The following is a 19875-nucleotide window of genomic DNA, read 5'->3' as shown; positions in this document are numbered from 1 at the left end:
AACTCCTATACATACTAGACTTGTATATAAAGGATATCCCATGGTACATACCCCTTTTTGTCTGGCACCTTTCACTCAGGATAATTATTTTGTGATTTGTCTATTAGTCCTATATGCCAATAGTTCTATTTGTTATTGCCAAGTATATTGGGTTGTATAATTTTTACCACAGTTTACTTATTCATTAACCTGTTGAAGATTGTTTCTAGTTTTTGGATAATACAGATAAAGCTACTATAAATGTTCATATATTGGTTTTCATCTGGACATTCTTTCCTTTCTCGTGAGTAAATATGAGGAGTGGAATGGCTGGATCATATAGTAGGCGCATATTTGACATTTAAGAAACTATCAAATTGTAAAAACAAAAAACAAAACACGACAAGTTGTTTTATAAAGTGTTTGTACTCAGCTGTGTATATGTAAGTTGTATATGTGTGTATACATATGCATATACTTATATATGTAAGTCTATGTACTTATGATTACATATACTTTTATATATATATATATATATATATATATATATATATATATATATGCATTTACAGAGAGACTTTAGTGAATTGGCTCATGCTGTTATGGGGAATGGCAAATCGGAAATCTGTAGGATAGACCAGCAGGCTGAAAACATGCATGCATGTGTGTGCGCACACCCACCCACCATTTTACTCTTACCCTTCCCTAAGGAGACAGTCTATAATCACATTCAGTATCTGCTTCCAGCTTAAAGTGAAGGATTTTGAGGTGATCTTCATGCCTCTGTTAGGTCAGATGTGGCTCTATCATTCTGTACCCCACAGTAAAACATACAGCTGCTGAGAAACCTTCCATAGTATAGAGGTTCAGAGAGAACACCATTGAATCTCCAAGGACAGGCGTGTACACATGCACAAGTATGCACACACATGTACACAATAAATAAATAATAGGTAGTAAGTAAATAACTAAGTTGGTGTATAGATTTCACTTGCTTCTTGCCTAGGCTAAAGAATTATCTCTTCTTTGATAATAGAATGAATTCCGGGGCGCCTGGGTGGCTCAGGGGGATAATAGAATGAATTCCTTGGTTTAAGAATCTGGCAACATAGAGAAATGCTTCCTAGGATAACTGTATTTTTCTTTGACTACCGATGACATAACTCAGGGTGTTTTAAGTGAACATAATAAGGGACAGGAAGCCATTCATTGTCATTGGCTAGATTATGCAGTAAAAAAAATCTCAGTTTTTTGTATAACATTGTTTGGAGTTTCTCAGAAAGAAATGTAGCACCCTGTTAAGCAGCTAGTCAGTTTTGTTATAATAAACACCATGGATTAGAATTGACTTATAGAAATATTGTAAATCTATAATTGTTAAATCTGGATCATGCACTTGTTTCTTTTTCTACATGATAGTCTTCTGTCATTTCTATCCTTTCTTTTAGCCCCCAGAGAAATGACATCCATTGTCTTTTCTGCCTAGAGACTGTGTAAAGTATTGGCATGGCTGATGAAGCATAGCTCAGTGTTTCCCTGTCATAAGGTGCCTCCCATAAAAAGGAAGAAATTATTACCTCTACACTGGAGTCAAGAGCAGGAGATGATGGAGGGGTGGAGTAAGAAGAAACAACATGACACATTTTTATAAGTACTCCTGGGTCCAAAAATCAATCCCCACTGCCCTTGTTGACTAATTGCTCATTGCAAAATATTTTGTTTTCTTTGTTTTACTCCTGGAAACCAGAGGATTATTTGATGCATGCCTTCATATTGTTGGCATCAGGTAGAAGGTCTCTCTTTAAAAAAAGAAAAGAACTGTATGTAATATTCTTTCTCATGTCAGACAGGTTACCTCGGATGGAAGTTGATTTCTTTCTATCGGGAGTCTACTGAAGACAATAAGAAACAACTAATATATCCACAAATCTGATATTTTTCTGTCAAGTTCCCTATGTTTCAAGTTCTGTTTCTGGTATGCATATAGACTGAAATCCAGATAAAAGTTTATCTGTTTCCCTAATGTGTAACCAGAAATGGACTCCCTCTTCCCCCTCAAAACATCTCCAGTTCATTTTATCTCAGTCACTTCCTTGTTTTGTAATATGTTACTTTCCACATTGCAATCCTGGCCTCAACTTTCAAATCAAATGATTAACAATATATATATAAAAATTAATAAAACTCCAAGTCAGGCTAGCTAAAATCAGATTTATTAGATCTGTTATTGTGGAAGTTCAGGAGAAGAGAAATTTTCAGGGCTGGTTGGATTCAGAGATTCAAAGAATGTGGTGGCCTTTCTCTTGCTCTGTTTCTAAGTACTGGTGTCATTCAAACCCATCATGGGCGATTCAGTTGCAGATAGTCTATGGAACCGATTGAAAGAAAAAAAGGCCTGAATCATGACGTGTTTTAGAAGGGACCTTATAAGCAAAGTCCACGAGTCAACCTGGAGGCCAAAAATTCCTTTGTAAAAGTGGTAGGGGATTCAGGAGAGTAGAAATGAGGGCAGCCTGAGCAAAAGATAAGGAAGATAGAAAAACATTTCATCTGTTTCAAAGCTGTATATAATCATTTTTATGTCAAAAAGGTAAAATTGATAAAGAGCATAAATAGTACACACATACACAAATATATGCATACATATATTTTCTATAGTATCATATATGTTATGTATTTTATATACATAGTATGGGGTTTTATTTGCATTTTGTTGGTGGATGATGAGTGGCTATCTTTGTAATCTTATGAATTCTGTGTGTTTGTACATATATGTGCATGTGTTCTATTTATATTGCTTATCAGTTTTACTTTTTTGGCATTCAAATGTTCTCAATACTTTCTCAATATTCTCAAGCACTTTGCCAGTATGGATCAAGGGCTCAAAGTGTTATTTTTCATTTGGATTTGTAAGCTCTATTAAAAGGTAAAAGATATCCCCTTTTCATGAAGCTTTTTGTTATGTCTTAGAGAAAGAAGGGTTTAAAAGTATGTGGTTCCTACCCATATCCCCCAATTCTTGCCACACTACCCTAAACTGCATGTACATCCTGTAATGTACACATATTATCTCTTATTTCAAGTATGAAAGAGGAAAAGAAGAAAAAGACACTACAATTTTTTAAATGGTTATTTTTGGGTAGTTAGAGTTTAGATACATTAATTTCCCTCTTTATCCTCTTCTCTTTTTACAATGTTAACTGAATAATCAATGAAAGTCCACGAACTGAAGAAAAAAGTTCCAAAGGCTTATAAATGTGGAACTGTATATGGATATATATAGATGTAGGCTGAGCTTAGTCCAGCTGGGGAAGAAAGGTACAGCAGGCTCTTCTGTATTGAAGAGCTTCCAGGGTGGCTAAGAAATGGTAGAAAAGATTGCGTATTTCTCTGTGCTGTTTGTTGAAATCCTTATAAGGGCCTTCTTAAGGAAAAAATCACATAATGCAAAGGTCCTACCTAGAATCCCCAAGAATAACAGTCCAGCTGACTGCACACGAAGTCAACCCCACCTCATGAGAGATGGAAGCCGAACATTATAAAGATGGTAGATGCTTATTGAAAACAGTTGCAAATCTAAAATAATGACATTTTAGTGGCATTGGACAGTATAACAGTTTTGACTAGAAGAGTCTATTTTGTGGTCCATATCCTCCCCTTTTATAATGGTTTTATCTTTATCCATTAAAACAAAAAAACATAACAGAGCTCTGCTTTCTCCATGACAGTCAAGTTTTTATAGGCAGTGATCTGGAAAAGCGGAATCTGGGTTGGATCCCAATAGCTTGCATCTGCTGCTGCCTGATATTTACCAAGAAGTCCCGTGGGGTGGAGTAAATGGTGAGTGTTGTTCCTCAGTCCCCGAGGTCTGAAACAGAGAACTGGTGAGCAAGCCCGTAAAAAAACTGAGTCACTGGGATGGAGTTCAATTAAGCAGGGCTAGAATTTCTGTTCTGGAAAAGGGAGAAAACTATCTTTCATTGTATTTAAAAGCAAGGATTTGGTTTGGCCATGCAGAGAACATTGTTTCTTTTTTCCACTATTTTGATGAGTGTGATAATTACTTGGGTATTTAACTTGGATGCTGCAGTAGGCATCACGCAGAGCTTCTCCGCCTGAGCACTGTTGAGGTGTGATCTGATAACAGAGAGAGATTTAGAGGCTTAGAGATTGGACATGTCTGATTAAAAAGTGTAATAAGTTATAAGAAAGAAAAATGAATAAAGAAAAAAAGTGACCAAGAGGTAAGCTAAACAGAACATAGTCTTCTAGTCCCATAGCATTTTATTCAACTAGTTCCCTTAGAAACTCATGACTGACTCAGGACATGAAAGTTTAAATAGGGGAAGGAGGACCTGAAAAGAACTCAACGAAAAATGACAAAATTATTAAAAATATGTAAAGCACAGGAAAAAAAAAAAAAAGAAAGGCTAAAAAGGCTCTATTTCAGATTACCTGCTGGTTGCTACATCTGTCTGGGTATCTGCTTTCTTACCTGTGAAGGAAAGAGTCGAGGTGAATGGTGAGATTTTCTTGTGTGTGGAAATCCATCTTATTCTAGAGAAGGAACTTTCTCATCCCCCCCACTTTTTTTTTTTTTTAGCTGTCAAACCTTTCATCTATCCTTTTCAGCTCAGCACTCCAAGAATTCCCTTTACACACTGATTCCTTTTTGGTTCTCTCTCCTCTCCCTTCCTTCATTTCTCACTTTATTTCTCCCAGATTTTCAATCTCTACTGGCTCTTTCTTCTTAGGGAATATACATGCTCTCATTCTAAAGTAATAATAATTAAGGAAAAAAAACCCTTCCTTGCAACTTTATGCCTCTTTCCTTCTATTATATTATCTCTTTCTTTGACTTTGATGCTAGACCCCATAAAAGTTTCCCTTGCATTAACTATGTTAACTCACTCTTCACAGGATAGCCATGATCTGGGAAGGCAGAATGGGGCATTTTTGAGGCAAAATTATTTCTACCCAGATTAGGTATGAGGAAAGAACTAAATTCACTAGAAAATTTCTCCAAATCCTTTCTCCCATATAATATTTGGATATTATAATATTATTATAATATTGTATAATTCTGTGCCATAGTATAGTGTGTATCATATATGTATGTATTATATACATTATATATGATCTATCATGTACATTAGACATAGTACATGCATATATGTATTATATATATATATATATATGGTGTAGGTATTCTATAAGTCAGTGCCAGAGTGCACTACAACCTAGCAAGATAAATCTGTTATGGTTCTTTAAACTACAAATCAAATATAAAGCCACCACATCTTTGTGTATTTAGCTCAGTTTTTTCACTTAAACTTTATTCAGTCTGCAGATCTCCCTACGTAGATTGGTCTATGTAATCATCTTATCTTCACTCTTCAAGAAAACGGTTTTTTTGTTTTTATGGTTCCATGCCTCATTTGATATTGACCAAGATATCTAATAATCACTTAGTTGGCTAATCTGGCAGATCGCTTTCAGTTCTCATTTTGCTTGGCTTCACTGTGGCATCAGAATTTCTCAAAACTTCTTTTCTTTCAATTTACATGAACCACAATTTTTTTCCTACTTCGTTTCTTCTTAGTCTTGTGTCAGGTTTCTCTTTGGAGAATTTAGTCCTTTTTTTTTTTTTTTAATGTGTGTTATCTTCTCTTTTCACTCTACAGATGAGCTTATTAGCTTTACGGTTTCACTTGTAGATACAAAATCCGACAAACCCACATATACACCTATATATAGTTATGTATACACATGTATACTATATAGAAAACATTTCTATATGTATCACATATTACACATTTTTGAAGTGATGTGTACTACTTCTTGGTCTTCTTAAATAACTCTCCACAGGCTTACTTTTATGTTTCATAATGCTGGAACGTTAATTAACATGTATAGATAAGCTGGCAACTCCAATTACTCAGACAAGGCCCAAAACCTAAGGAGGGATGGAACAACGCAGATAGAATTAATTTGGAACCCTGGACAACTGAGCAGAGTTGCTTGACTCCATGGAGCCCTGGCCAGTTTTGTACTGTTACATGAGTGATAAATAAAACCTCCATCTTTATTGAGTAATTAGCTTAGTGTCTTTTTGTTGATAGCATCATATGCACATAGTATACTCTGCTCTCACTAGGTTAATAAGTCTTCCTGTAGAAGGTCACCAGACTACTGACAAAACTAGTAGAACTCTAGAATAGTGATCTGACTGGTTTTGGTGATGCAGGAGTGTATGTGGAATTAGAGGTGTTTAGAATGGGCTAGACCAAGACCCAGCTAGACATACCTAGTGACTGAAGAAACCATGACTACAGTTTGCTTGAGAAAAATGTCAGTCCTGCTCAACACACTGGTTTCATCTGTTGGGAGCTGTTTTGAGTGTCTTGGGATCTGCTGCGGAAGTAAAGATTCTCTTTTAACTACACATAATACGTCCTATTAACTTAGAGGGTTCACAGACCACTGAATTGAGCTCTTAAACTTCTTCCCCTCTATTATCATAATATAAGAAACTTCCTTCGTATTTCTAATATTGATCTACCGGCTAGGATCTGTTTCTCTTTTCCTTATCAAGAGTAGATGAGAAGCAAGAATGAAAATAAGTTTATCTCTTCTAAGAGTGTAATTATGCTCAGTACTCACCGCTGATGTGTTAAGAAGTCTGAGACAATTCTGCAGCCAGGCCACTAACTGATGGATAGTCCATGGACTTTGTCAATATATCCCAGAACCTTATAATCAACATATCCAAATTAGAATTCCTTTCCTTGTGATATTAAACCATGTTATAAGCCATCTTTGTCCTCCTGAATCTCTCATCAGTCTGCATATAGCAACATGAAAGCCACTGCATTAGCTCATCCCTGATGACTATTGCAATAGTCCTTTTACTGTTCTCTGCCTAAGATCTTGCCTCAGCCCACTCCAGTCATCTACCACAGTTCTGAAAAAAATCGCATTCCCATCATCAAAATGGTTGATTCGCTTTCTCCCCCACTAAACCCTTGTGTAGTCACTCACGAGTCTTCCTAATTGGGTTACTCCCTTCCCTGTAGTCCATGGTCTCACCACATCATCCCCGCACTTGGCCTTTCATCATACTGACTGTGTGTCGTGTACTTCCTTTAACCTTGGTGCACTTTCCTCTTGAGCCCACTTTTCCAACCTCATTGAAAAAATCATGTCCAAAGTTGCCTTTTCTATGAAACTTCCTGAACACCATCTCACTCCCTGTAATTCCCATGTCTACTGGCAACAGTGGAATTAACCAATACCATCCTTTTTGGTATTTTCTGTATTTTATATAGGTTTGTCATATAACCTACAATATTGAATTTGTGAACTTCTTAACAAAATGTATCCCATCACCCAAAATAATACTTGGCACATGATGGTTAGGAAATATTTGCTGAATGCATTAAGTGAGTTAATGAGGAAGGCAATGAAATTACTACTTTAGCAAATATGCCCTTAAATGGGTGCTGATTTGAGTCCTAACATTTTAAAATTATAGCCTTTTATGTAGTGATTAAAATGAGTATTCTGACACTGATTTGCTGAGAAGTCCATTGCCCAAAAGATCAATTAGCCAAACAACCAGTTCACTTAATTCACCAAGTTTATCCAAATCTAAAATTTAGTTAACTTTTAAAGTCCACAGCAATTCAGGTGGCATAAATTGGTAAGGCTAAAGTGAAAGTTCTGGAGCTCTGACTTGAGGACCTTAGCACCTTCATACCCCATCCTGCTGCTAGCCTCTCTTCCTTCTGCCCTGCTCTGGGGTTAGTTAGCAAGCTAGGCAGGGTTTTACACTAAATCTCCTACCTGTCTTTCTGCCAGCAGAGGGGCCTCTTGCTCTGTACCAGTTTTTAAGATTCTGTATCCAGTTGCTGGCAGAGACCAGTGAATGTGTCTTAATTAACTGTCATGATATTAAAATAAAAACTAGCCTAACGACCCCTTGTGAAAATCTTCAAACACAGTTAAAACCAACTAGATTGGCATTAAGCATTGCAAATTGTCTAAATAAAGTGAACAAGTTCTTATTTGTACATAAATATGAAAATATGGAAAATTTTTCAATCAACAAAGTTCGGAAAGAATCCCTAAAAAATGGTAAAATGTTAGAAAAATTGGAGGCAATGTTAAAAAGATTAAGAAGAAATCAATAAAGAATGGCATCACATATCACATGAGATTTAAGTTATAATTATAAGAAAATAGAATTTAAGAGAAAAACTAAGTCATCCAGTAACCTTCTTTGACAAGTTGAACAGCCCTTTAAAAATGTTTTTTACAGGGAGCCTGGGTGGCTCAGTGGGTTAAGCCGCTGCCTTCAGCTCAGGTCATGATCTCAGGGTTTTGGGATTGAGTCCCACATCGGGCTCTCTGCTCAGCAGGAGCCTGCTTCCTCCTCTCTCTCTCTCTGCCTGCCTCTCTGCCTACTCGTGATCTCTCTTTGTCAAATAAATAAATAAAATCTTTAAAAAAAAATGTTTTTTACAAGTTGATATTGACTGAATATATTCAAGAACACTTTTCATAATAAGATTTTATGTCTATGAAGATGTTAATAATCATCATCAAAGAAGACTTTGGTAGATTGGTCCATTCGTCAAGTTAGATTTTTTTTTAAAAAAATGATGTTTTGATGAATTAGTTTTTGGAGGGTTGACCTTTTCTCCATGTGGGACAACTAGCATGTACCAGCTACAGGATGCATATGCCAGTGGCCGAGCTGGGGAATAATGTCTTCTGATTAGAAATCTACCCCCTTTCTACTACAATGCATTGTCAGTGTTGTTCCGCATAGCTACAAAATATAAAAGAAGGTAATTTTTTAGGTAAAAGGAATAATTTCTAAGTCATTGACACAGTAGAGACCTGAAATAAGGTGAAGTTGAGCAAAATGACTAAGCAGAATCAACTCACAGGTCATCTGTCAAGTTTACTTTATAGATTAGAAATAAATTGATAATTTATTAATTTGGGTTTCAAAGGGGTGGTTTTCCCAGGGCAGGCAAACACTACGTTTCTACTGTTAACTTTCCTCTGCTTCATCTCTCTCATTTTCTACCTCTAATTTATCTAGGATGTCAGTATTTTCTTAGACTTGATTTGGGTGGTACACCTTCAATACTTAGCCTAAAGTCCAAAGCAATTCTGCTAATGACAAATTGATTCTGGGTTCTACTTGTACTCTATTCCAATGAAGTTTTAAATCTTGCCATACAAAACTGTTCCTTTCCCATCTTATTCTGTATTCACACTAAGTCTGTGATACCAGGCACACAACAATGATTCTTAGATTCATTTTGACTATTACGTACCAATTATTCGTTGAGGGCTTGAACTGTCCTACCAGGCAGTGAGTCATACAGAGTTCCCAAAAGAATTAGCAAGCAATGGGCATCCTGAGGCCACATGAAAGCCTTGGTTTTTAAACCACAGGAATTTTCACCATATCTTAAGACCTGAATGATCTCTCTAGTTTCCAGTATTGGGCAACTACTCTTTGTGGAATCTCTCAAGGGCAGCCTGATCTCTGAATCACGGTTGACAAAGGTTGATGCTCAAAATGAATTTTCAGCATAAGATAAATTAGTCCCGGAAACACTCCAACCAAAGGGAGCTGAGTTCTGATAGTGAATAATGTAGTGTGCTTTGGAATGTTGTTGAAATAATGATGGAGAAATGGAAATTCATGGAAAGTGTTGTATGCTGATTCTGCCCTGAATTCTTCCTTTACCAAGATATTTAAAGAAACCAAAGCTTTGTCTAGGTTTTTAGTATCAGTTTCTGCAGTCCTTCCTGCCACTGAGAGACGCTGATAAAGTGCATGGGAACTTGATTTGTTCAGTGTCTCTCATGATATTCGTGTGCTAAAGGAAGTAGCACATATCAGCAGGCCAGGCCAGGTATAGGAGCCCAAATTAGCTGTGGAGTTGACTAGTTGAAGTCTGAGCTTGTTTGGCTGGATGATTTAATGTAGTATAACATCTTTCTTTCACATTTTGTGAAATTTAAACCTAGCAAATGGAAGTGACTGTTTCAAAGGGGAAAGGAAGTGTTTAGTTTTGCCTCTCTATTATGTGTTAAACACTGAGTTCATCCCTTTTAACATTTGTTTGATGTTAACATTATGCTAGAAAGGTAGTAGTATTTTCTTCATTTGAAAGACCAAACAAAGAATTAAGAAGTTTAAATAACTTGTCTGAGGTCATGTGACTTACAAATGTAGAACCTGGCTTCAGATTTGGGATTCCCATCTATCTGATTCTTCTATCTGAGCTTTCACTTTCTTACCGTCATACAAAAGGCTTAACAAATTGAACATTCCTGTTTATCTGTCTTTCATGTTCTTCAGAAAATCTGCTATCCTTTTGTTCAAGGGGCACCACTTCTAAGAATGAATAACACTTTCCATAATTCTGTATTTCAAATATTTATATTAATGAGATCAGTGTTGTAAGATGGTGATTTTCAGTACATGCAAAATAGGATTATACTAATAAAATGCCACTTTCACCTTACATTTTGAACTTTTCTATACTATTATATTTAAAGGCTACTACCATAGGCTGAAAAAAGGGAAAAAAAATGAAAGAAGGAAAGGAAAGAAGAAAGAAAAGAAGTAAGAAAATCTTTCAGACTCTTTAGAGTTTCTAGACAGACTTGGCTAGTGTATGGCAGTAGAATTAAGAATAAGGATTTGATTTCCTGATTCTTTGTCCTCTGATCATTCCCTTGTGATATATTGCTTGCTTCACTTACCAAACTCCAGAAGTTAATAATCGATTATCTCTTTAAAATTTGCTCTTTCTCTAATTTAATATGGTTGATAGTTTTTCTTTAAAATTAATGTATTAAAAATTATGAACTAGTTATGAATTATGAACAGTTATTACTGTGCCATAGTTACCAAATCAAAAAGAAAATCTAAAAGTTAAAAAAAGAAATTGTAGCAACAACATCAAGACAAAGCTAGATTTTTCAACAGGCAGGGAAAATCAAGTTCTATTTCTAAGGGGCAATTATAATTATAATAATTTAAGAGTAAAATTGCAGATATAAGAAGAATAGCTTATTAAGACTATTCAGGCATAAAATAGTAGTGGAAGACTTTGAGAAGATGTAAAATCCTTAATATTAGAATTGTATTCTTGGAGTCTGGGAATCCAAGGAATTTATAGAAGGGTTTCAGGAAATTTGTCAACCAAGTAGTTGTATCAAATGGGTGTGTGCATTTACATGTGTATGTGTGTGTGTGTGAGAGCAGTATGTGTGGTGTGTGTGTGGTACATGTGCTGTGTATGTGAGGTATGTGTAGTGTGTGTAAATGTATATGTAGTGCATGATATATGTGTGTGTGGTATGTATGTGATATGTGTATATATGTGTATGTTATGTATGTGATATGTGTGTATATGTGTATGTTATGCATCTATACACATTCATATTGAGACACGTGTGATTTTTTAGAACAAGGGGGTCCATAGTTTTCTTCAGACTTTCAAAACAATTCATGTTGACTGTTTTTTATGGGCTTCAGATGCAGAAGTACAAATGTGCTCTTAGGCTTGTTCCCATTGTAGATTCTGTGATTCTCAGGTAATTATTTTCTGCCAGAGAAAAACATGAACATTGATATTATTGAGGGTGAAGTGTACATTACTAAAGAACATAAGGGTTGGATATGCCTGCCAGGAACTTCAAAAGAGCATGAGAGAGGTGAATTAGATGGGGGAAAAAAAAAACCCACCATATATCCTGAATGTATTCTGAGTTAAACAAGTCTAAAATCCTTGAGGATGGGAGTCTGGCTTGACTTAATCTTGTATTTGCCTGAAAGCAGTGCATTTAGCTCATAATTATATATCATCTTCTACTCATCACTCATTCTTTCAAGTAGAAGTCTTATCCTCATTTCAGTGGATCTTATTTAATTCATGAATATATTCTTCAGACCCTAAAATTAACGGCATAATCCATCTTTGCTAATACCTTCTATAAATATGTAAGCAATAAGAAATTCTTCCTCTAAAATAGAAAGCACTTTCACTCTACAACTCTGACAGAGAGCTTATTCACCTATTCTACAAGATTATACTGAGAGCAGATTTTTCAATAGCCTTTCCTTCATAAGATTCTAGATTCTCAGGCTAAAATAAAACCCTGACACCCCATTCTTCCTCATTGTTGCTGTTAATACCTCCATTTCCCAAAGGATATGCAGAGAAAGATTTTATTTTAGGAAAAGAATATCATTTTATTCCAATTTTAGATATTTTCCCTTAGCAAATGCCCAAGCAAAGATCTTCTATTTCTAATTCAGGAAATACAGTTATAGATATGTTTTGAGCTTATTTTTTTAATTTGTTTAGTGGGGTTAGGAATGCTTAGATATCTCAAATTTTCTTCCATTGCATCGATTAGATATATTTCTTCTACTAATAAGAGATGGTATATTATTGCTGGTAAAAGTTAAAATTAACAAGCCCATATTTATTTGAACTTGAACAAGGAGTATGCATTTTATAGTCATGGAATGTATCAATAGTGGTGATATTTCAGTCACTGTGACAAAATGTCTGGAAAGCAGAAAGGGAATTTTAGGCAAGGGTGCCATTTCAGAGGTGTCCTTCATATCAAATCACAAAGCTGGTTGTGTACCTTATCTATAAGTCAGCCATTCCTGAAAGAAAATATATGAAATTGTAAAGGCTCTCTAATGATTCCTGTCCCCAAATATTCCTAGGAATATAGTCTTTTTTTTTTTTTATCCCTCAAAGGATAAGCCAGATAAAGATTAAAGTTCTGGTATTATTGAAAAAAGGAGCAGAACAGACATTAAAGTAGGCAAGTAGCAGTGTCTAGTGTCAAATAGGGACCAAAGCTGGGTATCAGATACTGAAGAATGAGTAAGAAGTGGGGGAGTGAAGGTAGTTGGTACTGCATTACCAACAGCCTGAAATTCCCACAAAGTCAGAGACTACTTCTCTTACTGGTTCTGACCATTTGTATTCTCCTCCTTTCTGTAGATTCGTCTCATTGCTTTGCTCAAAGATATTTAATATATATCATCTGTGCATTATTTTCTTAGAGTAACAATTTACTTAATGATGGATAAATATATCCCCATCAGTGATTTCAAAGTATAGATATTTTTCTGATGACTTTTCTGTTGACTTCCCTCTAGAGGGAAATTATGCTTCAAATGTATTGTCAGTCTTTGTCTTTTTTTTTCATGAGGATATTCAATACTTGAGTTCATGCTGTGCATGGCTATATTAAGATCCATGGTAGGCTCTTCTGTGCAAAACCTCCTAGGGCAGGTGCTATTAATTATGTTATATAAACATGCCAAATCATATGTGGTTATTTTATAATGAAGAATAAATAGTAGGAACTAAAGCAATAAATTATTCAATACATTTTATTTCTGAATCTTATCAGAGACATGACTTTCTCAGTAATCATTTCTTTCCAACTAGAAGGATCAGGGCAAAGGCACAATTTTGGCAAAGAGCAAAACTGTCATAAGCATCATAGCAAGTTATATTGGACACAGATATTGATAAACAAATCCAAGTTGGCCCTTGAATATATTTTCATATATCATGAAGTGTATACTCTAGTCATAAAATTAAACAGTTACTTTTCGAACATCTAGAAAATATGAATGTTCCAGGTGAAAAATACAATTGAAAACATTTAAACTGTAAATTGAAAACATTTAAATTCTTCTTTCTAATATTTGCTTGAATATTTTTTTCCACAGGCTATGTGTGTGTGTGTGTGTGTGTGTGTGTGTGTGTGTATGTGTATATTTGTATATATGTATGTATATATATATATTCTAAATATTTTATTTATTTATTTATTTGTTTGTTTGTTTAAGAGAAAGAGTGAGCAAGAGAGAGAGTATGAGCTGGGGCAGGGGCAGAGAGAGAGGGAGAAGCAGACTCCCTGCTGAAGAGGGAGCCCAGCATGGAGCTCAATCCCAGGACCCTGGGATAATGACCTGAGCTGAAGTCAAACACTTAACTGACTGAACCACCCAGGTGCCCTGCAGAGGCTGTATATGTTTTTTTGAAGATTTATTTATTTGAGAGAGAGAGAGAGAGAGTATATGGGGGAGGGACAGATGGAGAGAGAGAATTTCAACCAGACTCCCCACTGAGCACAGAGCCTGATGCCATGGAGCTTAGTCCCCCCATCCGGAGATCATGACCTGAGCCAAAATCAAGAGTTGGACACAATTGACTGAGCCACCCAGGTACCCCTTCAAGCTGTCTGTTTGAGTCCGAAAATTCCTGTATAAGAAACAGCCATGTAGCCCAAATACTAAATGGGTTAGGAAGTGATCCTAGGTTAATATTTGGAATTATAAAAAAAATATAATCTTGCCTAGTGGACTCTACAGTAAAGAAAGACATGTAAATAAAGACATGGTAAATCTGTAATACTATGAGCTCCATAAAGCATAAATTCAGTGAGATCTTAGATGAAGAGGGAAAAAAGGCAAATCATGACCACCTTGAGATTAGATATTATGGAAAGGAAATGGGGATAGAGAGGAAGTGGAAGATTATGGCATAATTGAGTAAAGGTTATGATAACACATTAAGAAATGATGGCGCTACTCTACAACTAATGATTCTTTCATTTGGACTGTAGAGTGGAATGGAGGTAGGGGGCGAGCACAGAGTTCACAGATGCACCAAGCATCATCCATGAACTATGTTATATACACGTACCTATTTCACTGTTTTTCAAATGTATGTAAGTACTTCCAGGATTAATGCAAATTCATAACATAATTTATTTTTATTTTCTCATTACTCATTTTTCAATGAATAGAAATGACCATAATCAGTGTAATACAGAACAGGTCTAGAATAATTTGGTATAAAAAAGAGTTGATACTTGTTGAGCACTTACTGCATGCTAGTTACTACACTAAGCAAGAAGCACCTGTCATTTATCAACCCAACACTAACAAGTTTGCAAAAAACGGTAAGCTATCAAATGATATAAAGAAACAGAATGAAGTAATGAGATGTGCCCTTTAGAAAGATGGTTTGTGAAAAATTTAGCAGTAGGGAATATATATCAGAATAACATCTAAAGCCAAGCCCAAGAATCTTAACCCATAAGACTAACAGCAGAATTAGATAAGGAAGGGCTGGAATGAGAATGTTTTAGAGACTTGGTGATCCATTAGTTATGGTAAATATTCAATAGGAAGACAGGAATCCACGTAAACAATGTTTCATTTTACATACTACAAGATACCAGGGACATGAAAAGAGAGGCAGAAGTGGCTGAGAATTAGTAGGTGTAAGACTAACCCTTGTGTCATTGGGAATACAAAATTGGCTTCTGTGCATACAGGCTAAAGTCTCTTCCTCCAGATTTTATAATCTTTCCCCTTCTTCAGCTAATTAGCACCATTGCATCTCAGAAAGAGATTAGAATTTAAAGGGCTTCAGCACTGTTTTCCACTCCCCCCCTTTTCTTTTCTTTCTTTCTTTTTTTTTTTTTAAACACTGTTTTTAATGTTAAGTTCTTGGCTCCATAAAGCAAATTGCATAAGGTCAAACCTTCTTTCAATGAGAGGCTTCAGCACCCATTCTGTTCCATCTCCTCTTTTTTAGCTTAAGACTTAACCCATCTCTCCTTTGAACACATTTGACACCTGAAACACTACCTTAAAAGAAGTAGTTGATTTACATCTGGGTATTGACTTGTGCATTAACAAAGTTGATTATGGGAGTGTGTTTGGTCTGAGCATAGGAATACAAAAGGCATTTTTCCCCGCTGGACTATAAAGTCAGTTTGCTTTTTCACTTTTAATTATTTTGGGGCCTAAAATAAAATGGTTAGACATCAAGTACATATGCATTTTGTACATAAAAAATATAAATTATCTGTTTATATATAAATTATCTTAATTATCACAATTAAGAGATACTTTGTTGTGTTTCCCTTACAATCTTTTAACTGTATGTATGTCTGTATGTATGTATAATTTCTTTTACAGTGGCTTTTACATGTCTGTAACTCAGACACAGTGGATTTTCTTTTTTATTTTCCAATTTTATTGAATTATTGTTGACAAATAACATATGTAAACTTGAGACTTACCGTGTGATGATGTGATACATGTATATAGTGTAAAATGATTACCACAATAAGATTAGTCAACACCTGTATCCTCTCACATAACTACCACTTGCTTGTGTGTGTGTCTGATAACATTTAAGATCTATTCTCTTAATAACTTTCTTACATTATTTGTAGTTTTATTTGGTGATTGTGTGTTTCCCAAACATCTCTCACCTTTCCTTTTTAGTAGAATATAAATGACCTAAAAGTAGAGTAGTTCATTTGGGCTTTTGCTGTATTCCCAGAGTCCAGAACAGTATCAGGGATATACATACTTTTCAAAGATTAGAATAAATTATACTTATAATTTTCTATCTCATATTTATTTATATTAAGTGGAGAGTAGTTATCAATTGGTTAAATGTTACTAAAAACATAATTTTACAAGTTAAATATCTTTAAAATAAATGAACCATAATTTATATAGATGTTTTTGATGCTGAATATTTAGAAGTTTTCAATAGCTTTCTATTAAAATACAATTTTGAATGAACATCCTTACAATTATAATGTTGATAGCCTCCGACTATTTCTTTAATGTCAACTTTTAAAAGTGAACTCACTAATATATAGGTAGTTATAAATCTTATAACATATATTACTAAGTTCATTTCCAGAAATAAAATACCAGTTTACATTCAATTCTGTTTGCCTGTGGTAGAATCTCCTACATGCACTACATCATTATTTCTGATTCTCTTAACAGAAGTGTGTGAGATGTCCTTCTATCAGAGTTCTTCCTGTAGATTTCTCCTTCCAGGAGACACAAATGTCAGTCTGTCTCAGTTTTAGTGAAAAAACACAGTGGAGGCTGCAGTATGTAAGAATAAGCTCTAAGCAAGTCAAATTTAAGAAGACAGAGAAAATATTAAAAATATGGATAAAAATTAGATATTTTGAAACCTAGTGGATATTTACTTGGTTAGAGTAAAAAATTGGTTTGGGAATTAATATGAGACACAGTTGCTTTGACTGTGGGGAAAAAAAAAGGCAACTAATTGGTTCTAAACATTTATATGTTCTTCTGAACACTTATTTTTTATCTGTCAAAAATGATTATAGATAAAAAGGTATTCCACCAATTCTAAACAAATCACAATGAAATGGGGCTTGATCCTTCCATTTTAACAATTGTATGTCTTCCTGGAGTAATATTTTCCCACCTCCAATATAGCTATTCCTACAACAGTCTTGCAACATTAGAAATTCCTTACTATCTACCCGCATAGAGGTTCAGCAGCTACAGATTAGAGAACAGGTGCTCAAGCACCAAGCCCAAATATGAATTTAAAAGCCATAGGAAAATGAGAATTGTGTATCAGTAAAGCTTGTTAATCTCTGCATTGGCAGGAAAGGCGGAGTTCTGGGTGGCAGGAGTCTGAAAGTCTAGAAAAGATTAGAGGATGGCGTTTTCTTCTCTTAATCTACCCACTCAGCACTAGCGACTTTATGGAAGCGAACCGGGAGGCCTCACTTCTCACTATGAATCACATGGCAGGGGCTTATTAAAACCCTGCTCAGAAATGTCCTATACTCCATATTTCATCCAACCCCCAGGTGAACACAATAGGTAAGTCAAAGAAGGCTGTATCATAAACAGAACTGTGGTTTTTAAAGTCAGCTCTGGGACCACCTGATTCAGACCTTTCACAATGGTTCTTAAATTTTGGTGGGAATAAGAAACATCAAGGCAGTGGTAACAAAGACACTTTTCTAGATCTCTTCCAGACAATGAACTTGTATTTTTGACTGTTGTACGATACTAATAGAGGTAGAACTTACAGTACCACATTTTAAAAAATACCACCTTAAAAATTAATTCAAGTGTTTTGTGCAAAGAGAGAATCAGTTCTCGATTGCACTTTGGTTTTACCAGGTTTTGTATTTGTCTCAAAATTCTAATCATTCACGAAACATATCCCTGACCTATATTACTACATTTCTTCCATGAGAAATAAGCACTACTTTTTGAAAGGAACCCTTATATTTTCACCTTAAAATTGGTATGTGAGATACTGCATCTATTACAAGAAATCATGATATTTATAATTACCTTTATATTTAATTATATGATTAAAATTACCTGTATAATCACAATATTTAAAAGAAATACCATCTTCAAAGTAAGGTAAATTTATGTATAGATCTGACATCGATACGAATGATTTCATGTAGCTCTGTGACTCAGTCATTTAAATGATCTGATCCCTAGTTTACTGGGACAAAATGAGATGTTTGGATACGATTACTGAAAAACTCATGTTTTTATTGTTTTCTGTTTATTTTGTTTGTTTTTCAAGCATATATGTCAAAGTGAATGCTTACAATTCACTCTATTGATTGATTGTTTTTCATTACATGTATTTTTAAAAGTTTGATCTGTGACTCAATGCTAGCTGCTCATTAGAATCATAGGAGGAATTCTTAAATACCTAAGCTTGGCCCCACACCAGACCAATAGAATCAGAATCTCTAGAGATGTGATTAATGTATCACATTTCTCTTAAAGCTGTGTAGGTAATTCCAGTTGACAGCATGAGTTGGGAATTACTGACATGGATTATTGGCAAGGCAAGTTTTGATTCTGAGATTAAAAGTCATCTTCTCATTCACATGTTGCTTATGTTTCTATCTCAGTGGACGTGTGAATTTCAGCTTACTTTTCTTCAGCTGCACAAATACTTCTCTCTCTTTCTATTTGTTGGAAATAGACACTAATAAAAGGGAAATATCTAAGTCATTATTTCACAAATGATAGGATCTATAACTAAATTTTGTATGAGAACAGAAAAAACGAGAATAAAATTGTCAATTTTTTCTGAAAGTCAATTTTTTTCAGCTGTAAGAATTTTTTCTGTATTCCAAGATAAGTATTGTTTTATTCTTTTGGTGTTGAAATAGTTTCGGCGAAAGTACATGATTGATGTCTTAATGGCTTAATTCAGCAAAATAAAATTTGGCAAGTCTATGTCAGTGTTTATTTAGTTTGTGAAATTTTCTGATCAGTGGAAGTTTGGGAAGCATTGACTTAAATAACTGAGTCAATACCCAACTGTTCTTTGACCTGCAGAGTTTACCAACCATTATGGTTGTATTTTAATTCTAAAAAAATTAACCACACCACTGAGAATGACTAAATATAAACTGTGCTTATTACATATTGTTCTTATATGTTGCATGTACTATACCTACATATTGTTCTATGACCTGATTTTCCATTTCACAGTATAGTAGGAAAATATTGTTCATAATATAGCAAGATTATGTTAATTATTATTATATTGATGGATCTAGGATATTCTCAAATTTTTATGAATATAATGAGATAATGAATATCCTGTTATGTCTGTATTATACATATGTAAAAATTTCTATAAAGTACATTTTAAAAATAACTCTTTGGAGAGATACTATTATTTTCAAAAAGCTAGAATTATTTTTCATTCTACATGAAAATTTATTGGAGTTCTTGTTCCCTCACGTCCCTACACAAGATATTACCAATATCATTTCTAGTAAAAAGTTTCATCTCTAAAAGAATCTCTTTCTAATTTATATGTTGGAGTATTTGCAGTTTTTCTTCTGTGAACTGCATGTTTATAACTGTTTTCCTCTTTCTGCTTGTTTTTCTGGTTCAGATTATTTCTCTCTATTGTTCTTATGAGAAAATGGATATTTCAGAGATTCAGTGTTTGCCCAAATATT

The 19875-nt window shown here is 34.7% G+C and overlaps 2 long non-coding RNA genes across 2 annotated transcripts in view; both read left to right on the top strand.

The window, feature by feature from the left end:
• LOC116575291 overlaps positions 1 to 19875 on the top strand; it is a 322876-nt gene that overhangs the window by 134117 nt on the left and 168884 nt on the right. The gene's annotated exons all lie outside the window — the stretch shown is intronic.
• On the top strand, positions 1833 to 18757 carry LOC116575292. Its single transcript, XR_004279685.1, has 4 exons — positions 1833 to 1954; positions 3708 to 3819; positions 17521 to 17740; positions 18680 to 18757. It is a non-coding gene; the product is annotated as an uncharacterized LOC116575292 (long non-coding RNA).

Source organism: Mustela erminea, chromosome 16 (assembly GCF_009829155.1).
Source record: "Mustela erminea isolate mMusErm1 chromosome 16, mMusErm1.Pri, whole genome shotgun sequence".
Lineage (NCBI taxonomy): Eukaryota > Metazoa > Chordata > Mammalia > Carnivora > Mustelidae > Mustela > Mustela erminea.
This window is presented reverse-complemented; position numbering and strand designations above follow the sequence as displayed.